A 19,825-nucleotide genomic window follows, 5' to 3' on the forward strand; every position below is an offset into this window, starting at 1 on the left:
AGGCAGGAATCCTTGTTTAGGCAGAATTCCTAGTTAGGAAAGAGTTTGGTTTTAGGAAATACTCTTAGTTTAGGAAATAGATTCCTAATAGAAGTCCTTGGTCGGCTGAGTACGATGAAGGTTATAAATAGAGGGCTTTGGCTAATAGCTAAGGACACACAGAATACTAGGCACAAAAAACCTAGCAAACAGTTTAAGGTTAATCCACTGTTTAGAGAAGATTGTGAGCGTAACAAAGAGAGAATTGTAATCATTTTCTTGTTCATAATCTACAGAAGATATTTTCTTCGAATTACTACTTGTGTTCCGTTTTCTAAGTTTCTCGTCTATTATTATTCTGAATTCCGCCTTTATAGTAATAGTTACCAAAGTATAGAGATCAATATGTATCAAGTTGGCATCACGAGCAAGGTTAGTTTCTAGGGTAAATCTTTGTGGTTTATGGTTTTCACTAGATCACTCTACATAAATCTTGGTGAGGTACTCGAGAAGCTAGAAGACGTTAAGAAAACAAGGGGTCAAGGATGACAAAGTCAAATGATGATCCTAGGCAAAGCGAACCACAAACTATGGAAGAAAAGGTGGCTACGCTGCAAATAGACATGAAGTCGATTCGAACCACCCTTGCAGAATTGACTGAATGTATTCATTCTCATACACCCAAGCCGAAGGCGAAGAAAAAGATTATACCTTCACCTGTAGCTTCGTAAGAAGAGGATGAGGATGGAGAAGAAGAAGAAGAGGAGGAAGAAGAAGAAGAAGAAGATGAGGACGAAAAGAATAAAAGTGAGATTCTTAAAAGTTCTACTTCAACTAAACTTCATGGTAAGAATCTGAAAATTGATTTTCTTGTTGATATTCCACTTTACGATGGGAGTGTTGATGTAGAAAAATTGGATGATTGGATCGAACGTTTAGAGGCGTATTTTTATTTCTTTGAATATGGTTCAAAGGAAAAGATTGTTTTCGCGGCATTGAAGCTACAAAAGCATGCTCTAACCTGGTGGAAATCTTATCAAATACAAAACCTAGGTAAGGGAGTATTATCGTGGAAAAGATTCAAGGAATTTGTAAGGAAACAGTTTTATCCTGTTGGCTACCTTGAGGAGAGATGGTTCAAGTGGTACAACTTGAAGCAGACTTATAACCAAACCGTGCAAGAATATACTTCGAAATTATAGAATCAAGCTATGATTTTGGATTTAGACTTGGGAGATTATGTTATCTATATGAAATATATTTCCGGGTTCTATGAGTATATACGGAAGGAGTTGAATATATTTTCGGTAGATACTATCTCTAAATCAAGTATAAAATCTAATGCCATTGAAGGTAGGCTTAAAAAATCTGATTCAAAGGGAAATACTAAGGTGAAATCTGGAGGTACCACTGTGAAAGGAGGTGAAAGGAGCAAAGAAAAAGGGAAGTTTAGTGACAAGGAAAGTTTAACTTGCACCAATTGCAAGCAAACAGGTCACGTTATTGACAAGTGTTGGGTTAAGAACCCTCATCTAAATCCTAAACAGTTGCAGAGAAAAGAAGCCAAGAAGGCAGCACTAGTCGCTCAAACTCCAAAAGAAGTCCACAGACTAACGGAACCCAATTCAAAGCTTTCTCTTATGACAGGGGCACAAGAAAGACCTTCAAAAGATGATCTTAGGGAGCAATTCTTCACAGTGAAGATGCAAGTCAAAACAACACTAGTTGATGCTGTTATTGACCCGGGAAGTCAGAAAATTTTACTTTCAAATTCTTTGGTGCAAAAGTTATGATTGAAGACTTTCAAACATCCAAAACCATACCCTTTAGGATGGCTTCAAAAGGAAGGGGGATTACAAGTTTCACAGCAGTGCACGTTCAAATTTGCTCTAGATGAGTCATATATTGACGAAGTTACATGCGATGTAGTTCCTTTGGATGTTTGTCAGGTGGTACTATGTAGTCCTTACCTATGGGATAGAGATGCAACTCTACACAGGAGGGAACAAAAGTACACCTTTACCAAAGATGGAGAAAGTTTTGTGATTCGGGCTATTGATTCTCCTCTTGAAGGAGCAAGCTTAATCACAGCCACTCAGGCTAAGCGGTTGGTGAATGCTAGCACAAAGTTTATTCTCCTTGTGATCCGTTCTCTTGAAGAGGAGCCGAGTAGAGTATGTTTATCAGCCTTAACTTCTCAACAAGAAGGTGACCTAGAAAGGTTGAAGTTGAAATACAAGGATTTGTTTTCTGATGTCACAGGATTACCGCCAAAGAGGAGTGTGGAGCATGAAATCATGTTGACAGGGGAGAGTTATCTGCCTAATGTTGGTATTTATCGCACGAACATAGAGGAACCTGATGAGATCAAGAAACAAGTCCAAGAACTCCTAGAATTAGGAATGATATTGCCAAGTGCTTCACCTTGTAGATCAGTGGTATTGTTGGTACCAAAGAAAGATGGAGGCTGGCGTATGTGTATTGATTATAGAGCATTGAACAAGATCACTATCGAGAATTGTTACCCTCTACCTAGGATAGACGATATGATGGATCAGTTGGAGAAAGCTCGAGTCTTTACAAAGTTGGATTTCAAATTCGGATACCACCAGATGAGAGTAAGGAACACGACCGTACCTTGATCAGTGTGATATTGATTAGGGCTCAACTAAATTCCAGACCGAAGTTAGATTTGTAGTAGGCTAGTGTCTGTAGCAGCTTGATACAGTGTGGTGTTCAAATCTGGACTAGGTCCCGGGGTTTTTGTGCATTTGCAGTTTCCTCATTAACAAACTTCTGGTGTTTATGTTATTTCTTTTCCGCATTATATTTTGTTATATAATTGAAATATCACAGGTTGTGCGTTGAATCGATCAATTGGTAAATCCAATCTTTGGTTGTTGATTGAAATTGATTGATACTTGAACATTGGTCTTTGGTACCGTTCAAGTTATTTCACTTATATCCAATCAAGCTCGCAAATTCTTATTTGTTTGATTGCGGATTGAATTGAGAAATTGATATATAACTCTTTGATATACTTTTTATTGATATTGAGTCTGACTATCTAGTTGATTCTTTTGAAAGTATATTGGAGTTAGTCCATATAGATTGCTAAGAGAAATATTGGTTGAACTTGTTAGACCCTCGCTTTTTCACATGTAATGTTTAACGGTAGATGTTTTAAGCATCACAACTACTTTTAGAAATGATAACAATAATAGATCTCACTAACTACTAACAAAGGAACTACATAAGGTAATTGAACAAATCTTGCATAGACGAGTTGATGTAACATCAATTGAGCTACTTAACTACATTTAAAAATAGTAATCGTACTACCAACCAAATTAATGGAAGGACTAAAAGTTATAATGCACGAACTCATATATACCAAGTTATAGCTAGTCGTACTAGGTAAGAATTTGTATGTATCAACTGATTTTTGTACACATCTCATATCAGAACTAGCAGCTAAAGCAATAATTGATTAATAAGCAGCAAACTATATTCATGGATCCAAACTTCTGTCTGTATACAAATTCATGATCTACAAACACGTGATTATGAAAAGTTATAATTTAGTCATGGATAAAATTTAGCCATTAGGCTAGATACTGTACACATAGAAAATTAGATAAATCCACAAGAAGATAAGAAGGAAGTAACTATCATTCATAAATAAAATACAAAAGCACCAGTTTAAATAGGGAATCGAGATATAAGGTTTATTTTCTTTATAAACCCTAGGTATATATCTAAGTTTTATTTCTAAAGAAAACTTACCTTAGTTTTGATTTAGCGCATCCAATACCCAGTATTTGGTAGATGGAATTTACTACCATATTATGCAGCTTTGCCTCCCACATGTTGTTAGGGATTATTTTTTTTCTTTCTTCACCAAGTTACTTGTGGCTGTTGGCAGTATGCTCTTACAAAAGATGTTTAATAAAACAAGAAAAGCTATCAAAAATTATTGCAACTATAAATTTTTATTTTGTTTCTTCGAATTGTTATATGTTATTTGAGTTACAAAGTGACTTTGTATATAAGATAAAAGAACACATGAGTACTATTTGGATTATGTATGATGTGTTCAATCTGTATTGTGTGTGCTTGGTTTGTGGCGTGCAACTGTAATATGCGGCTTTGTCTCTCATATTTAGTTAAAGATTGTTTTTCTTTTTTTTCTTTACCTGGTTACCAGGGGCTGTTGGTAGTAGCCATATATCTTATAAAAATGTTTTCATCAATACAAGGAAACCTGTCATGTATTTCTGCAATTATAAATTCCACGTATAATGATATTTTTCTTCGTTTATTGTACACTATCTGAATTATGAATGTTACTTCGTATGAGATAAACGAAGACATGCATACTATTTGGATTATGTACGACGTGTTTAGTTTATATTGTATGTGCATGGTTGATGATGTTGGCAACCATACTACGTAACTCTGCTTCCCACATGTTGTTAGGGACATTTTATTTTTTCTCGTTAACAAGTTACCAGTCTTTGTTAATAGTATGCTTATTCTTACGAAAGATGTTTCATAAAAGCAGAAAAGTGATATCATATATTACTGCAAATAAAAATTCCAAGTATACATTTTTTCCCATTCGTTGTATACTATTTGAGTTATAAATGTACTTTATATAAGATAAAAGAAGGCATGAGTACTATTTGTATTATGTATAATTTGTTCACTTTATCTTATGTTTTTATCTTAAATGTGCTTGGTCGATGATGTTGGCAACTGTAATTTAAAGCTCTGTCTCTCACATGATGTTAGAGATTTTTTTTTCTTTCTTTACCCAGTTACCGGGGATTGTTGGTATAAAACCTGTTTTTCATGAAAGATGTTTTATAAAAGCAAGAAAAAACTATCAAGTATTACTTCGATTATAAATTCCAAGTGTAATGATTTTTTTCCTCGTTCATCATATACTATTTCATTTTTTATGCTGAAGAGCCGTTTCCCAAGTAGTGTTTGTTCGATTACGTATTAATCAATATAGAAAGTCCTCGAGTTCTCTTTCTAGCCTACCTCAACTTGTTTGGAGGCTTAGAAGAAAAAGAAAAAACTATCATTTATTAGTGCAACAATTAGTGACTTTATGTATAAGGTGTTCATTTTATATTGTGTGTGCCTTGTTGATGATGTTGGCAAGCATAATATGCAGGCATTTCTTTATGGGCAGTAGGGGGCATTTCATTTCTGATCAAAAAGGTCGTTTTCAAGAAGTTTTTGGTCAATTACGTATTAATCAATATAAAAAGTCATCATTTTCTCTCTCTAGCCTACCCTAATTTGTTTGAGAGGTTTAGAAGAAAAAGAATAAGAAACTATCATGTATTGCTGCATTAATTATTTTATTTTAAAAAAAAAAATCAGTGGTTGTTCGCATCACTAATGACATCATATACCTTCAAATATGTAGCCATCAAGAAAAAAGGTCAATTAATTACGAACAAATCAAAAATAGTCATTATATTTATAAAACGTTAGTGATGGATCACATCATTTATCTTAACTTAACTCATGCCATCACAGAGAAACTGAATAAGATAAGGAGGGGATGGATGGATACTATTTGTATTATGTATAATGAGTTCATTTTATTTGTACGTGCTTTGTTGATGGTGTTACCAACCATATTATGTGGCTTCGTCTCTCATATGTTGTTAGGGATTTTTCTTTTCATTTCTTTCTTTAACTAGTTATTTGAGGTTGTTTGTAGTAGGCTTGTTCTTATGAAAGACATTTTATAAAAAACAAGAAAAACTATCAAGCATTGCAATAATTCTAGATTCCAAAATAATTATTTTTCATGCGTTGGAGTTATGAATTGTGACTTTATAAGATAAAAAAAAGTATGAGTACTATTTGGATTAAGTATGATGTGTTTGTAGAAATTTCAACTCCATTACCATCATGTTTTAGTGTTAGTTAAAAAATAACATAAGCTTCTTTATGTTGAAAACCGAACTTACCACTAGTATTAAACATACATGATGACACACCAAAGCAGCATCATACTTCATAGAAACAGTACATATAATTTATACCAAAATAGTTAGAGAATAAGAAGAAAAAAAAACAATCATACAACTTATAGCTTTCTTGACTTGTCATCTATTTTTATTTCCTCACACTTGTATGATGGATGAAAATAATTTTTCCTTTCAAAACATATGAAGCTAGAAAAGAGTCCTAGTCATTTTTTCCACATGTCTCTCCAATAAATCCATAATGAATTAGAGTGATACATCATGGCTACACGAGACGCTTCATGGACAAGTCATGCTAGTCTTCGCTATCTAGCATTAAGTTTAAGCTAGTCTACAAAGCATGATTGAACCATAAATATTCCATAAATCATATCACAACTAACCCAATATAATTCAATATCTAATCTAAGGATTAGCTTACACTAATAAAAAAAAATTGTGTATACGTAATATGCTAACAACATTCACTTTATATTGTGTGTGCTTGGTTGATATTTTTTACAACTGTATATGCGGCTATGTCTATTACATATTATTAAGGTTTTTCTTTTCTTTCTTTACCGAGTTACCTTGAGTTGTTGGTAGCAAGCGTGATTCTTATGAAAGACTATTTGTAAAAACATGGAAAAAGTGTCATGTATTACTACAGCTATAAATTCTAAGTGTAATGGTTTTTCCTCCGTTCGTTATATACTATTTTAGTTATGAATGTGACTTATATATGAGACAAAAGAAGGTATGGATACTATTTGCATTATGTATGATATGTTCACTTTATATTATGTGTGCTTGGTTGATAGCGTTGGCAACATATTGTGCGGCTTTGCCTCCCACATGTTGTTAGGAATTTTTTCTTTCTTTCTTTACCTAGTAACATGGAGTTATTGGTAGTATACTTGTTCGTACAATTTTTTTTTTTATAAAGACAAGAAAAACTATCGAATATTATTGCGGCTATAAATTCCAAGATTTTTTTTCCGTTCATTATATATTATTTGAGCTATGAATCATGATTTTATATATAAGAAAAGATAAAATAAGGCATGAGTACTATCTGGATTATGTGCGATGTGTTCACTTTGCATTGTATGTGCTTGGTTAATGTCGTGCAACTGTAATATGCAACTTTGTCTTTCATATGTTGTAAGAGATTCTTTTCTTTCTTTCTTTATACCTAGTTACCAGGGGTTGTTGGTAGTAGGCATGCATCTTATGAAAGATAACTTTTGAAAAACAAGGAAATCTATCATGTATTACTGCAATTACGAATTCCACATGTAATAATTTTTCTTCGTTCATTATGTAATATTTGAGTTATGAATGCGATTTTATATGAGATAAACGACGGTGTGTTACTATTTAGATTATGTATTGTGTGTGCTTGGTTAATGATGTTTGAAAATGAGAAGGTACCAAGTATACCACACAGTTTTTCATTCGGCGACTTGTATGAAAAAACCTAATACAACTGCAAGTACATCTAGATTAAAGATCCTTGAAAAATATATAGAGAGAGTTTTCTCTTATCTCTTCCACAATCAATATGTATAGACAATAAATTCCTTGAACCTGATTGTGTAGAAGAGTTCTTGGACGATATTACAAGTAAATATCCAAGGTCAATCTAGTCGTATCCAAATCAAGAGGATCTGAATTTTTCCAAGTACGAAACTTGTTATCTATCTTTCAAGATACGAATTTTACAAGAACTAGTCTCATAATCAATCACAATTAATAAGGACTTAAACTACCTAGATCGAATATGTACGACTTGTGTAATCCTATTATAAAGATAAGAAAATATAATGCGGAAAAGGAAAAATACAAGACACCAGAAGTTTTGTTAACGAAGAAAACTGAACCTACAGAAAAACCTTGGGGACCTCGTTCAGCTCTGAACTGCTATAGACACTAACCTACTATCATCTACGGACTGGAATGTAGTTGAAACTGATCTAACCCTTCAAGAAATTAATTTGAAATCGTGTTTTTTTACGTGTCTTGAACCTCAAAAGGCTCTACGCAATTGATTCCTTTAGTTAGCGTCCTTTACAGCCTAAGAGTTGCTTCAACATAAGTGAAGACTTTTGATACCAATTTTCTTTTAACATATAATGTTAGAGCATTGCTCGGTCGAACTCACAAGTGTTGCTATATCAAGCTTGTTGTCAAATTTAGTTGATCAATATTATGTCTTGATTTCTAGTCTATAATTAGTCAAGTCTCGGATAAGAATAAAAGTGTGTAGTTGAGAATCGGACGTCACTGCGTTCTACCATTTGAAGGAGAAAATCAACCGAAGATTTTGGAGATCTTCTTCAACAAAAGGTAAGTGAAGACTGAACCACCTATTTCTCAAGTTATATTTATCGTTTTATATATGAGACAATGTCGCATGACTAATTAGACTATCACAAGCATATCAAGAATTTCGAGTCAAGTTTATCTATGACTAAGCTTAATGAATATCGTTCTCGAAATATATATGACTAAGCTTAATGAACATTTTTTCATACTTTATGAATTTCGGTTAAGAACAATTTATTGTTCATAATCTAAATCGTGATTTAAGATTATCATTAGAAAATAACCTGGAACAGTGTTATTTGGGAATGTTTCGAATTGATTTAGAGAGGACTATGGAACTATTGTAAATCTGGATATAGGACAGTATGCATACAAGTCTCACATACTATGAAAACTGCTATAAGTCCGGAGCCGCAGTACATGTACCCAATACACGTACCGGCGTAGCTATAGTTCGGCAACAATATTTTGGTACGCACATCCGGTATCCATACCATAAAAAGTCTGTTGCTCGTGAACCACGAATGGTACGTATACCTAGTATGCATACCGTAAAGGAACTGTTGGTTTTGAAACCGGAGTGGTATCCATACCCGGTACGCAAACCGGAAAAATTCTTTGAGTTCCTGAACTCGTTTTTATCTTAAGGGTACACATACCCGGTACATGCACCACGATAAAAATAGTCACGGACAAGGTAGAGTACACGTACTTTCCCTGTCGAATATTTTCAGATGCACAAAAATTATTTCTGTGAGATAATTGGCATTTGAATAAATATCTAAAAACATTATATAGACATGATTGATCACATTATAACCTATGATTGTGACTCAAACTTAAAGTCTTAAGTGTTATATAAAAATGATTAAGCTTATGGTTCAATCGGCTAGTTTCAGCTAACCGTCCATGAATAATGTTTCTATACACGGTTCGGTTACGGTTCATCCTAACTTGAGTGTATATCTTGGTATGTTAATCTCATTTCAAAGGTTAATTTAACGGTGGATATTGTTTGCATGGTTCCAAAGCTATCTTAGCTTAAACCTAAAGCAACCTATACTTTGAAAGTCTATATAAGGGAGAACCTCAAGAAACTAGGATTTTTGAATTTATCACACTATCTTTGTGTGTCCTAGTTGTAAATTAGAGTCTTCCTCTCCCTCAAAGCATTATAGGGTTTAGCGACTAAAAAGACTTCATCTAGAAATTCGTGAAGCTGGGTTCAACTATCTTTATATTAATAGTTATAGCATCCTAATCTTTTTTTGATTGTTGAGATGCTTACTCAAACAAGATAGATGGAAATCACAAAGTTTTCTTCGTATCAGACTTTGTGATTCCACGGGTTTAATACTTGTGAGGTGAATAAGAATCTAAGCTTCTCTTCGGGAGTCATAAGAACGGATTTTGAGGTTAGCTAGACTTTGTCTAATGCTATCGATGTCCAGTCTCACCTTGATATTTTATCAAAAAGGAAATCACATATATGCTTATCTGTGGGAGGTAGATTGGTCTTAAAGTCTTCAATTGAGTTGAAGCAACTCTTAGGATGTAAAGGATGTTAGCTAAAGTAATAAATTGCGTGGAGTCCTGTTAGGATGCAAGAGGCATAGGGAGCGTGACTGTAACTGAATTGATGTGAGGGTTTAATTCGGTCTCAACCACATTTCAGTATGAAGTTATTTGTAGTAGGCTAGAGTCTGTAGAGGCTTAATACAGTTTGGTGTTCAATGTGGACTAGGTCTCGAGGTTTTTCTACATTTGCGGTTTCCTCGTTAACAAAATTTCTGGTGTCTGTGTTATTTCTTTTCCGCATTATATTGTTTATCCTTATAGTTTAAATATCACAGGTTGTACGTAAATCAATCAAACTAGATACATCCATCCTTGTTTGTTGGATATGACTTGATTGATTCTTGGATATTGATTTTTGGAATCGTCCAAATACTCTCACACATAAATCAGGTTCACAGACTAGTCTCTGTAAAATTTCTGATTGTAGGAGAAAGAGATATAACTCTGAATATTATTCCTTGATTGAGATTCATTAAGTTGAACTCTTAGAATTGTATTTAGATTTTTCCATACATGTTGCCTAAGAAAACATTGGTGGTGTATCTTGGTACCTCCACATTTTCATATATGCCTATTTGATTTCCCTTTAAATCGATTAGATCAAGGCTTGGAAATCTGTTTGCAATAGACAAAGCTAGCAAACCCCACGAATCCGTAACACTTACACTTGGTTAGCTTGGAAACCTGGATTACTAACCACCTATCAAGAACAATCTTAAAACGATCAACAAATAAGAGTTTTAGGTATCTATCTTGAGGACTCACAAAGTCTGAGACGAAGAGAACTTTGCAATTTTCATCTATATCTTTCTTGAACTAAGATAGCGAGAACCTCAAAGATTAATAAGAACAAGATCAGGACACACGAACTATCAAGGTAAACATACTCGTACCTGGATCCACGAATCCCTAAGTGAAGTCTTTAATTCGTAAACCTAATTATATTTCTCAGAGGAAACCTGGCTAGGTTAATAAAGGACAACTATACTATACAACTAGGACACTGAAGTATTGGGTATTGGAATTCGTAGTTGTATGAGTCGCTCTATTTATAGACTTTCAACACTATGTGTAAGTAATTAAAGATGGTTGGACATATAGCTTAAACACATGACTCAAGAAGTCTTGAGCTACTGCTGCAGCTGAGAATTTGTCACTGCGTGGTATGAAATGGTTGTATTTATTCAATCTATCAACCACTACTAATATGGTATCTTTTTTTATCTGATTTGGATAACCCTTCAATAAAGTCTAAGGAGATGTGTTGTCATGCATTCTTTAGAACATGGATGGGTTGGAGGTGACTTACGGGGTGAGTATGCTCTCCCTTATTTTTTTGACATACATCAAGATAAACCACAAACTCCAGAATATATTTTCTCATTCCTGACCAGTTAAAGTAAGATTTTTCTTTCTGGTAACTACCTTGTATACCATAATGCCCACCAATAGCTAAGAAGTGTAGACATGATAAGATTGACTGCTTGATGTTATTACTGTTTCCCACACATATCCTAGTCTTGTATCTTAATACACCATTATTGTAAGTGTAATGCTAAATTGAAGATGAATAAACCAATAATTTTACAATGACAGATTTAATCACTTCATTTTGTTAATAGCTTCTAAAGATATCTACTGCCCATTCTGGCTGAGAAGTCGTTATGACATGACAAGAAAAAGATGGCATTCTGAAATAATGCATCAGCAACTTAATTCTCCAAGACCTTCTTTTACATAATCTCATAGTCAAAACCAAGAAGCTTTACTGACTACCTTAATTTGTTGCAATACGTATGTCATTTGCAGCTCCATGAAATACTTGTTGCGTTGCTGGTATGTATGTATGTATGTATGTATGTATGTATGTATGAAATGATTTCTCATCAAGTAGTTTCTTAATTTATTGACTGCCATTACAATTTCCAGCAATTCCTCCTCATAGGCGGAGAGATTCGGTGATCTAGGATATCAATGGTTTGGCGAACAAAATATTCTATTGGCCCCCTTCTTGGATCAGGACATCTCCAAGTCCCTTTGCACAAGCATCAAGATCCAGTATGAATGATTAGAAAAGTCAGGAAGAGCTAGTACAGGGGGACCACTCATTGCTTACTCAATTCCTTAAATGCTTGCTCATCTTGACTTAACCATGCATGCAAATGCATTTTTCTTCAAAAGGTCAATGAGTGGATTGCAGATTACCTCATACCCTTTAAAAAACTTCTTTTAGTAATTAGTTCAGCCTGAGAATCCCATCAACTCCTTTAGTGATTTTGGTGTAGCCTGATCACTTGTCGCAATGCGACAAAATTATATCACTTTATCACTAAGCAAATATAAATAAAGTATATTGTAAGAAGGAATTCATTCCACGGGAGGCAATTGTTTTTATGTAATTTCAGTTAATTTAGTAACTAAGGAAGGATTTCTGATTTTAAGAAAGTAATAAAATTAATCAAAAGCAAGTAAATAGTTGGAAGTCATCAATAAGATAAAGATATTGGTCAAGGATTAGTTTTCATTCACAAGCAAGTATTGTAGCAATAACTTAAATTGATAATCTAACCTCAAATTTTTCAAAAGACTTAGGATACCGATGTACTTTTGCAAGTGGTAAAAAAGTAATTCGTTTCTCAGACTTGTGAAGATCGATTTTAGATTTAAATTCTAATTTAGCTAGCAAATATACACAAAAGATGACAATAATATTACGATAGATTAAGACTCGGGATTCCACCGTACAACTTATTCATGCGATTCATAAATTAATTCTAAACAATTATAGTTCAAAATTTCAAATATTGACTCTGATTCTTTGCCAAAAGTTGATTTTCAAAGTTAATGACTGTAAATTGAAAGCATGGAACATCAAAAGTTTTAAACTAAGCATGGACCATCAATTGAAATCACAACCTGTTAGAGCACTGCTCGGTCGAACTCGCAAGCGTTGCTATCTCAAGCTTGTTTGTCAAGTTTAGTTGATCAAAACTATATCTTGATTTCTAGTCTACTTATAGTTATGTCTCGGATTAGGATAAAGGTATGTAGTTGAGCATTAGACTTCACGACGTTCACCAATTGAAGAAGAAGATCTACTGAAGACCTTGGAGTAACTTCGACGACAAAAGGTATGTGGAGACTAAAACTTATCTATCACTCAGAAGTCTATTCAATTATATCTTCTAATAGGACTAAGTCGTATAGCTATATAGACTTTGTATTATACACATTTGAGATTTCGAGTCGAGTTTACCTCGTTTATATAATTCTCGAAATATGAGTTTAAAGCTTAGAATGCTTTATTGTTGGAAACTAAATATTAACTCAAGATTGATCATGTAAAAATTACCTTGATCAAGAGTTTCGTATTAATCAAATAATTATTTGAAAATTACTTGAAGCTAGTGGTATATGTAAGATTATCGTTTTCATCTTATAAGGATGTTTCAAATTGGTTAACGAGAGTTTTAGAACTACTACCAATGTATGGATACATCACAGTATGTGTACCCGATATGTGAAATGTGAAGTGCAAGTTCAGGTCCGCAACTCTTGTTTGCGAACTGTGTTTGCGAACGAGTTTATCTATGATGGGTCCAAAACTGTGATTTACGAACGGAAAAACTAGGCAAGGTCAGGAAAGGTAGTTCGCGAACTCAGTTTGACAACTCGTCCACATAATATGTATGCTAACTATTGTCTATACCCATGAACTCAGGTTCGTTTGCGAACTGAAGTCCTTGGATTCTCAATGCTTTAAGGTATGCGAACTCGGTTTGCAAACCGTGGAATTATGTTCATGAATTAGTTCTTGTATAAGTACTTTGTACACTTACAAACCAAGCCGAATATGTTCCAAATGCTTCATGGATATTTCTATGAGATAGTGAACATTTGAACAACTTTCTTAAAACACATTTAGATACATCTGATTATCTATCATGATTGATTGATTATCAGATTTGGTCTAGAAGTGTTAGATGAATATAGCTAAGCTAAAAGTATTCATATGGATAACTTCGGTTAACTGTTATTGAGTCAACTTGTTATACAAGTTTATGTACGGTTTATCCATATCTAAATATAGGTATATTTCATTTGTGTCTATCAAGCTAAACCATCTAACGGTGGAGATTGATTGCTTATTTTCTAAGTAGCTTGAATCTTAAATCAGGAGTTCATCTAACGATGAATATTAATTTCTTTGTTTATAAGCTATCTTAATTATCTTTGATTGTAAGCAATACTGATTTGAAATATTGTATAAGAAGAAGCTCTAGCATCTGGGAAACCTAATCCTGACACTTCCGTGTGTCCTAGTTCAAACTAAAGTCGATTCTTTCTTAACCTAGTGTTTGAGGGTGAAAACAGTTTCTGCTGATTTCTGTAATTTCGGGTGTGTGGGTGAGAAACAAGTCTAAACCCTAAACAATGTACTGCAAGGGAGTACTTGAGATTCGAGAGATCAATCTGTACAAATCCGACCTAAACCAAGAAATGGTCGTTCCATACATGCTTCAGTCACAAAGTGGAGGAGAAGGGTTGGTTTTGGGGAGGGAAGCGAAGAGAATGTTGAGACCAGAATAGTTGATTCCGGAAGAGTAGTTGTTTGACGACTTGTATCAGAAAGTCGGAAGCTAATAGATGGGAAAGCTAGCAAAATGTTTTCTGAGTGTTGTATGCTCCTGACCAGAACCTGTTTTTCGGTGGAAATAGGTAAGACCTATTTATACAAGTCGAAGTGAAACGTACTCTGGTCTTGTAAGAAATGAAAACGGATGAGTAAATGGGAGGAGGTGGTAACCGGTAATGCCTGGAATTTATGTTCCATAATGAAGGAAAGCGTTTCACTATTACTACCTGTATTTACTAACCGCCTCATCCTTATGACACTGTCTTGTAACGGGCGTAGTGTACGCCGCATGCTGTAAAACGCCAAACCAATACCCCAATGAGCATTCATTTGTTGAGGTCTCGAGTGTTTTCGTGGAAAACATGTAGCATGTTGTTGCTGTTTGGCAAGTTGAGCTTAGGAGACTTGCCGGCTTGGTAATGACCTTCGACGGTCGAGATTTTGCATCTTGAGAGGAAGGGTAGCTGTTGATTATTGCAACCATTCGTTTGGTAGCCAGTGGCATGAAAGCATGGTCGGCATGGTTAGGCATGGCTAAGCTAGGATTTTGGCATAGTTTAGGCGCGGCCAAAAACTAGAGTTTTGGTATTGTTTGGGCGCGACTAAATTAGGGTTTGGTGTCGGGCCAAAGGTTGCCATGCGTTAGTTGGTAACCTTGGACGACTAAGATCCGCATCTTAGATGGAAAGGTGGCCGTCGATTGTTACAACCCTTCGTTTTGGCAGCCAACGTCGTGAAGGAAAGGCTAGCATGGTTTTGGCACAGTGGTGCGGTTGGCATGGTTGGCATGCCTTGTCGCGGAGATGTGGCTGGCACAGCATGCCATTGGCACATGTGGCATGGTTGGCATATCTTGGCGTGGAGATGTGGTTGGCACGGCAAGCCATTGGCACATGTGGCATGATCGGCATGCCTTGGCGCGGTTTAGGCGTGGCCAAAACTAGGGTTTTGGCGTTGGGCCAAAGGTTACCATGCGTTGGTTGGTGACCTTGGACGATTAAGATCTGCGTCTCAGATGGAAGGGTGGCCGTTGATCGTTACAACCCTTCGTTTTGGCAGCCGTAAAGGGAAGGCCTGCATGGCATGGTTTAGGCGCGGCAAGGTGGCTGGCACGGCATGCCTTGGCGCATTTTAGGCGTGTCCAAAACTAGGGTTTTGGCGTTGGGCCAAAGGTTACCATGCGTTGGTTGGTGACCTTGGACGGCTAAGATCTGCGTCTTAGATGGAAGGGTGACCGTTGATCGTTACAACCCTTCGTTTTGGAAGCCAGCGGAATGGTTTAGGGCCGTCATGGCTTTAGCATAGTGTAGGCGCGGCCAAAATTAGGGTTTGGTGCAAACCGTGATGTTTGGCCTTGGGCCGCAAGTTGTCATGCGTTTGGTGGCGAACTTGGACGGTTGATATCCGCATATCAGATGGAAGGGTGGCCGTTGATTTTTGCAGCCCCTCGTTTGGCAGCCAGCGGCATGGTTTAGGGCTGATATAGCTTTGGCATAAAGGCGTGGCTGGCATGGTTTGCCATTGGCACGGTGGTGCGGCTGGCATGCTGGCGTGCCTTGGCGCGGAGACGTGGCCGGCATGGTTTGTCATTGGCATGGTGGTGCGGCTGGCATGTTGGCATGCCTTGGCGCGGAGACGTGGATGGCATGGTTTGCCATTGGCACGGTGGTGCGGCTGGCATGCCTTGGCGCGGAGACGTGGCTGGCATGGTTTGTCATTGGCACGGTGGTGCGGCTGGCATGCCTTGGCGCGGGGACGTGGATGGCATGGTTTTCCATTGGCACGGTGGTGCAGCTGGCATCATGGCATTCCTTGGCGCGGAGACGTGGCTCACATGGTTTGCCGTTGGCACGGTGGTGCGGCTGGGATGGTTGGCATGCCTTGGCGTGGAGATGTGGCTGGCATGGTTTTCCATTGGCACGGTGGTGCGGCTGGCATGGTTGGAATGCCTTGGTTCGAAGACGTGGATGGCATGGTTTTCCATTGGCACAGTAGCATGAGAATTAGGGTTTGGCACATATGATGTCGGTCAAAGCTAAGGGTTCGTCCGTGGAACATGACGCTGTATAAAAAAAAGGTACCCTGGTAATTCTTACGTAGGCATGCCGATTGATTCAATATATGTGCTAATGGTCATAGTGACGTCATGTCAGAAGTGCAGTTTTACGATTTTAACCCTAAGTTAAAAACAACCATCAACATTAAGTCCCCTGCTTATCTCGGAACAGGAGCATTGTTGCGAGGTAAACATAAGATGGTGACAGGCAAGGACAAAAATCGAAGCGACAAGTCGTGAAAAGATGGTCCAGAAGGTCCGACTAACCTTTTTCAAGAGGTAAGGAGAGTTCATGATTCTCGTGTTTGGCGGCCTTGCATAGATTCTATTTGTGGCGTAGACCGTGAAGTGGTGAGATGTAGACCGTCGGCTTGTTCTGGTCACGCGTCATCTTGGATGGGCTAGGGAACACTGAGGTGCTGGCTTGGCGAGTTGTTGGAATGGGATTGGGCGACGGCTCGATGTGGCAAGGCATGGTGTGGCACGGTGGTGCAAGGCATGACACGGTTTGGCGAGGGCAAGGCATGACGCGGTTTTGGCGAGGGCAAGGCATGACGCGGTTTGGCGAGGGCAAGGCATGACGCGGTTTTGGCGAGGCAAGGAATGGCGCAGATGGATTGGCACGATGGTGGCTTGTCTTTGCGGGCCCGATTGCCTCTTTTCCTTACTTGACTCAAATAGGAAGTCCTTTCCTTATTCAAACTCCAAAATGTCACGCCTATTAAAGGGGCCGGACTCTCCCTTTATTTCACACCTTTGTTCTTTCGTTCTGGCCGTGTGGTAGTAATAAAGTGGGCAAGCGTATCCCTTGTATGTCTTCCATCATTTCCTCTTTAACTTGTTTTTCTTGTTTTCTTGTGTCAGTGCAAACCCTAGCCGTAGGCGTACCTTTTCATGAACTTGTAGAAATATTTTTCTTCTGTGTTGGTATGAATCCTAGCCGCAGATATACTTTCCATGAATTTGTAGTAACATTTCGGCGTGAATACCGTAGTAATGTTGGCCGCCTCAATTATTACGCAAAGTAGGCATGCATGGGCAGGTAACTGTCGCCCATTCCTTCCCCATGAAAACCTAGATTCCAGGGTTTCCTCCCTTTCCTTGGTGTGGACGTGTGTATGGTTTCCGTGGTGGGGAGTGCCTTCTTGGCCGGGCGCGAACTTCCTGTTGCAAGGTACGTCCTTGGCATGAGGTGGTGACGCAAGGTCTGTCAGTCCCCATTTCTTTGCCTATGCGTGTTATGATTTTGCAACTAATTGGCTTGTGTCCAGAATTGATCCCCTGTGTCTGATAAAATAATTTCCATGCACTTTCCGTAGTAATTTCTCTTCGTATTGTTCCATTGTAGTTATTCCGAAGGTGAAAGCAGCGTGATAAAATCTTCGTTAGGATGTCACTTGAGAAAAGTCCTGCCGTCCGAAAGACGTTGGCAATTCCAAGACAAACGTAGATGATGAGTTCTTTACAACATCCGCCACAGCTAGGAAAAATCATCCCAAGTATGTATCGATTCCTCTGAACGGTTCGGAAAGTGAAGGACAGGCCCGGTCGGTCCGGCCAAGAGGTGTAATAAGGTTTTGTCTTCAGAGGAAAGAGTATTCTGCTTCTCCCATTGACTTCAAAATCTGTGTGAGTCTGTTGCGTCCTTTTGAGAAATGGATGTGATTCATGATGATCCAGGACTGTGTAAAAGCCAGTTTGTCCAAGGCGCAAATTATTGATGCTGTCGCGACTTCCGCAGTGCTTAAAATTAGGAAAGATATTCCAGGCTTGGTTTCTTTCATTTCCAGATGGTGTCCAGACACTCACAAGGCTATATGCAGGTGGGGGTGAAATGATTATCTCCTTAGAGAGCGTGTCCGTCTTGCTGAACCTTACCGTAATAGGAAACCTCGATGTTAAGTTGTCTGCAGATGAAGAAGAAATGCGCACCGCTCTGGTTGCGAAATCAAAAGGGTTCGTTCGGAAAGAAAACGAGACGAGGTACTTATATGGATGGTGGGTGTCTCAATGGTTTCCTGATGAGTTGGAGCCAAATCAGAAGAATAGTACGCTTCATGTTGCGGTGTTCTTGGCCCTTTGGTTATCCAGAGATATCTTCGACGACGGATCTGGTAAGAAAGAGATAATACATGAACTTATCAAGTTTTCCATAAAATTAGCAAAAGGTGTCGTTCTCCCCATTGGCGGCTTGTTTCTTGGTTCCCTGTACACACATTTGGATCATCTAGTCGCAGACATGTGCGCTTCAAATGGCTACATGAAAGTGGACTCGTATATTCATGCCGCCTTTCTCCAAGCGTAGCTGTGAGAGAACTTCGAGAGGTATGCTCCAAAACCGTTGGCCTTACTTCCCGATTCTTGAGGTGGATCTAGGATACTCCGCTGGGCGAATAGGTGCCCAAGTACTGGTTCGAACCTGGTTGGATTCCTTGACAACTCGCACGCGGTCAATTTCCATCCATGGGCTCCGGTGCATGCGTCTGTAGCTCAGATAAATACCTTTTCTCCTACTCCGAACATGTCTTTGTCTTCCGATAAAAAGGATATGAGTGTTGGAGATATGGTGTTCATGCGAAGCTGCACGTCTGGTCTTGTGCCATCTTTCATTCGAGGATCTTGCAGGGCAGTCCCTTATAATATCAATAGGGAGGCTCGACATATGGGTTTCGACCAAGGGGTCCCACTCGTTCGTCATCCGGTTGTTCCGGAAGACTCGTTTCCAACTGTTCTCGATGCTAGTGCTCTTGTGTCGGGTAAAAGTCTCCCTTTTCTGCTCGCGGAACGAAATCCATCAACGACCTCCAAATATAACGTATTTTGGCAGGATGAGTTTCTCGCTATCCATGGGTTCGTGAATGATGTGGTATAAAACCTTCGCGGTAAGCCTTCTCCTGCGATTTTAGCGGAGCACCCACTGTTGAGGGATCCTTCTTCGACCAAGCGAAAATCTGTTAGCCCGGATGCTGACAGTTCCCAAGTGAAGGGGCTAAGGTCTAAAAGTCGTGCAGATGGTTCCCAGTCAGATTCGACGGCTCTTCCGACTTTCAGTTCGTCTAATATGCGGGTACATATGATTTTCCTCTTGATTTTAGTTGGATTGCGTACATCTTTGTTTCTTTTTTGAGCATCCGTCCTTGTGTCTTTCCCAGGGTCTCAGCAGCGTGAACGCCTTTACCAAACTTGCCAGTAGTCAGAAAATAACGTTTCTCGAGACGGAGGGTGGCGGTGCTTAGCCTATCCATGGTGATGAGG

This window comes from Papaver somniferum, chromosome 1 (genome assembly GCF_003573695.1).
Source record: "Papaver somniferum cultivar HN1 chromosome 1, ASM357369v1, whole genome shotgun sequence".
In the NCBI taxonomy this organism is placed as follows: domain Eukaryota; kingdom Viridiplantae; phylum Streptophyta; class Magnoliopsida; order Ranunculales; family Papaveraceae; genus Papaver; species Papaver somniferum.